The sequence below is a fragment of the Carlito syrichta genome, unplaced genomic scaffold (genome assembly GCF_000164805.1).
Source record: "Carlito syrichta isolate Samal-C Ts95f unplaced genomic scaffold, Tarsius_syrichta-2.0.1 Scaffold304476, whole genome shotgun sequence".
Lineage (NCBI taxonomy): Eukaryota > Metazoa > Chordata > Mammalia > Primates > Tarsiidae > Carlito > Carlito syrichta.
The window spans coordinates 671,848-676,880 of record NW_007248572.1 but is presented as its reverse complement, the minus strand read 5'-3'; positions in this window follow the sequence as shown (position 1 = coordinate 676,880).

The window sequence follows — 5,033 nt, the reverse complement described above, 5'->3', positions numbered from 1 at the left end:
AACATGGGGTCTTTAGAAATATTCATGAAAGGCCAGACACTGTGGCTCACGCCTATAATCCCAGCACTTTGGGAAGCTGACATGAGAGAATTATCTGAACCCACAGGTTCGAGAGCAGCCTGGGAAACTTGGCAAGACCTCATATCTACAATAAATCAAAAAATTAGCAGGCATGGTGGCGTGCACCTGTAGTTCCAGCTACTTGGAAGGCTGAGGCAGAAGGATCACCTGAGCCCCACAGGTCGAGACGGCGGTTGCTGTGAACATGACACTGTATTCCAGCCTGGACAGCAGAGTGAGACTCCAACTCAAAAAAGAAAAGAAAAGAAATATCCATGGAATATGATGAACATAGGGATCCTTCGACATGCCCATGGAAGATGAAGAACATGGAAGTACTTGGAAATGTTCATGAAGTATGAAAAACATCGGGTGCCCTGGATATGTCCATGGAGCATGGGGGACATAGAGGTCTATAAACATATCCACAGAGTATGACAAACAGAGAGCTCCCTGGACATGTCCATGGAGTATGGGGGACAAAGAGGTCTGTAGACATATCCACAGAGTATGACAAACAGAGAGCTCCTTGGACATGTCCATGGAACAAGAGTAACATAAGAGTCCTTGGACATGTCCATGGAATGTGAGGTGTGTAGGAGTCTTTGAACAAGTCCACAGAATATGAGAAACTTAAAGGTCTTGGACATGTTCATGGAATACTGGAAGCAGAAGAGTCTTTGGACATGATCGTGGAATATGAGGAACATTGGTTCCTTGGACATATCATGGAATATGGTAACAATACAGGGAATGGTTGTGTCCATGAATTAAGAGGAAGATATTGAACCTGATAAAATTCATGCACGTGAGATATGAGACTTAATTATGTTAATGCAAGGAAGAGAAAACAGGGCATCTGGATATGTCCATGGAACAAGAAGACAATACGGGACCTGTTTATTTTTATGTAATAAATAATTGAAAAGCAGTTTCCTGATTATGGCCACGAGAGAAACATGGGGGCTGATTATGTCCATGGAATGAAAGGAGCACAGAAGTGTGGCTACGAGCATGGAATAAAAAAGAAGTTGGGCAAGCATGGCTATGTCCATGGAAAAGGGAGGAATAGTATCCTGCTTACGTCATAAAAATATAAGACAATAGGTGTCTCATCATGTTTCTAGAATATGGGGGAAATGAGACCTTAGGTCTGACTGTGGAATAAAGGACCCTTGAGAAGTTCAAGGAAAAGGAGAAAAATGGAGACTTTGGCTATGTTTACATTAAAAGGAGATTATGAGAATCCTGGTCATGCCCATAGAACATGGCAAAAGCCCCAGTGATGTACATGAGAGGGGTGGGATAAGGCACCTGGCTGTGTCCATGCAGGAAAACACTAAGCCTATTGAAGTCCATCGGACAGGAAAAGGTGTGAATACTGTTTCCATGGAAAACAGAAGCCCCAGATATGTTGAGGTAAGAAGAAAACTGAGGCCCTGTCATGTAATGGAATAACAAAAAAACAAAAGCTCCAGTCATCAAGTAGAGGAAAACAGGGCACTGTGATCTTATTCTTAGAATAAGTGGGAACACTGGAGCCTGGTGAGGTCCATGGAAGGTAGAAGAAACAGGGGCCTCATTATACTCATCTAAGAGAGGAAGCAGAGAGGGTCTGTTCATGTCCATGGACAAGGGAAAGTAGAATCTCTAGACATTTCCATGGAAAAAAGAAAAGTCAGCAACATTGTCATGTCCATAACAGAAATAGAGGCCCTGGCTATATCGATGGCCCTAGTTATAACCAGAGAACAAGGGCCTCATGGAGGATCTATTTGTTGCCTCATTACTGCCATGAAATAAGAGGAAAGTAGAGGCCTGAGCATTTCCATGGAATAAGGGTCTATTAGGAATGCCGGTTATGTTCATGGAACATGTGAAAAATGCGTGCCCTATTCTTGTCAATAAAAGATGAGGAAATACAAGCCCTGACTATACCATGGAATAATAGGAAATACAGGATCTGCTTATGTCCATGGAATATGGGAGTGTGGGAGAGAAGTATTGAAAAGAGGCAAGAAAAACTTTAGGTGTAGATGTATATATTGTGCAGCTTGTAGTGATGATTCCACAGGTGTGTACATAGACAAAACTATCAAATTGTACATTTTACATGCAACTTACTGGATGTCAATTATACCTCAATAAAGCAGTTTAGATGAATGGACTGATGGATGGATGGATATGTGGATAGGTGGATGGATGGATCAGTGGATGGATGAACGAGGAGTTGGTGAGTGGATGGGTAGATGGTTGTGTGAATGGATGAATGGGAAGTAGGTGGATGGATGGATGGATGGATGGATGGATGGATGGATGGATGGATGGATGGATGAATGGGTAGATGGATGAATGGGTGAGTGGATGAATAGACAGATAGATGGATGAGTAGGTGGATGAATGGGTAGATGGATGGATGAGTGGGTGGATGGGTGGGTAGATAGGGGATGGGTGGCTGGACGAATGGAGGGGTGGATGGATGGACGGATGGATGGATGAATAGATAGGTGGGTGGGTGGATGAATGGATGGATGGTGAGTAGATGGCTAGGTGAGTGGATGAAATACGGCACTAGGCACAGGCTCTCCTGCTATGACTGTGGTCCTTTCCATGACTGGTGCCTCGTGCATTGAGAGATGAAAGCCTTTGGCCATAGCCACACAGGTGCAAGACCTGCCTGCACCCAGGCCACCTTACCGTCTGCTGCCACTCCCCTCAGAAGACAGGAGTACTCACTTACAGTTTATTCTTAAGAGAGAGAAAGTATCTTTTTCCAGCATCCAGCAAACCTGGCCTACCATCTCGTGGGTGGAACCCAGTAGCAGGCACTTCTGGACAGTCATGGTGACAGGTAAGTGGTATTCATCTTAGATCAGTCCATGGCTAAGTGCCGTGTGGGTAGGATGGCGTGGGTCACAGGGGGCCCTTTATGAGCTGCACAATTTCCTGGTTTTGCCTATTGACAGCCAGGCTTGGGACTTCTTTGTCAGTCCAGCTCCTAAGAGAAAACAAGCAGGAAACAAAGGGCTGATGTATTTTATCTTCACAGGCTCTGCTTGTGTGGGTGGAAGAGTCTACAGACAAGAGAATGTCCTGGCCAGAGCTTTAAATCACTCCTTCACTGGTAGACATGGCATCAGGGTTGAGAGAAGGGTCACAGTGTGCCACTCTCTTCATGAGCCTACATCTGGTTTCTGGAATCTTCTTCTCTCTCGGGGAAACAAGTAAGCCCTTGTAACCAACACTGCTGATCTCAGTCGGTTTCTTAGCTCCACTCTCTTTCTTTTTTCTTTTTTAATGAAGTACTATCTGATAAACTTGCCTTCATCTCCTATAGAACCCTGTGCTAGGCTGGCAGCTGATCTGGATATAACTCTGGCAGGGAGCAAATTTATTTGAGACTCACCCTACTGCCCAGCACCCTGCAAACATGGCCCAAGAAGGAGCAGTAAGCGGTCTCTGTGGCCGTCCGGGGATTCTCCAAGCATGGCTCAGGGGAGCAGTACCCACACTGCCTGACACCTGTAACTCCCGTCCCAGCCCAGGGCTCCCATCCCTGGGCAGCAGCAGAAAGACAGGCCGACCTTGACTGGAGATGCCCTATGGTCCCGGGAGCAGGCCAACAGCAGGCGCATAGGACATCAGCCCCGACAAGGTGGTGTACAGATGGCTCCGGGCTGGCAGTACTCCAAAGGGCTCAGGGGACATTTTCTCTTTCCTGAGAATCACAGGGCTTGGAAATTCAGAGCAAGTCACGGGAAGCCAGGCAACCTTGCTGTCTGCGGAGGCTTTCACCTGGGGACAGCCAGGGTGCAGGGACTCGTGAGCTTCCTCCTCACCCAGCCTGTGGGTGCCTTGCTACAGTTCTCCACGACACCATGCTGGCTCACCAGCTCCCCTCTGGGCACTGCATTCCGGTAGCCCTCAGGTCCTATCTTGAAAGCCAGCAAAGTGCAGGTGGTCCTGCCAGCTGGGTGTTCAGCCTCTGCCTTCTCCGGCTGTCTTTCTGTCTTCCTGGGAGCAGGTGCCTGGCTTACTGGGGCAGCAAAAGCCTGAGAGGGTCAAGAGTTTGTTGAAAACTTTGTCTTCACATCTTTTGTTGATTTTTCTATTTGGTTGTTTGTCTTCTCTAGATTTGCAGAATTTCTTTGTCCTTGATAAATTTTGGGGAGGTAGTGGGTATATATGTTGCAAATATCATTTTCTGGGTTGTGGTTTGTGTTTTGATTTGATTTATGGTATGTGGGTGAAAAAAATTCTGACTCTTAATGGAAAGAATGTATTGATTTTCTCTCATTGTTAGCATTGTTGGTGTCTGGTTTAGGAAATCAAGGTCATAAAGCTATTTGCCTGTGTTTTGTTCTAAAAGCATAACATTGAGAATTTCCCATTTAAGTTCATAATCCATCTGGATTTTTGTGCATGGTATGTTTGCTAATGTATTGTTCAAAATTTTTTTTTGAGTCAGGGTAGCACTGTCACCCAGGATGTAGTGCAATGGCACAATTATGGCTCACTGCAGCCTCGACCTGCTGGACTCAGGCAATCCTTTCTCTTTTTTTTATTTGAAAATATAGTTTATTTAAAAAGTAAATTAGAGAGACAGAAACAGAGAGAGAGAGAGAGAGAGAGAGGAGATTCATCTCCTCAAGGTAGGGAAGGGGGTCAAAACCAGGAAACATGGCAACAGCCATAGCACAAAGAGCACATGGTCACACCAGTCTAGTAAGGCAATGGTCTCAGGCAATCCTTTCGCCTCAGCCTCTCAAGTAGCTGGGACTACAGGCATGTGCCATCGCGCCCAGCTAATTTTTTGATTTATTGTAGAGACAAGGTCTTGCCAAGTTGCCCAGGCTGGTCTCCAACCCCTAGACTCAGACAATTCTTTCTCTTCTACCTTCCAAAATGCTCGGATTACAGGGGTGAGCCACTGCACCTGGCTAAAGATGCCTTCTTTATTATATATTGTTCAT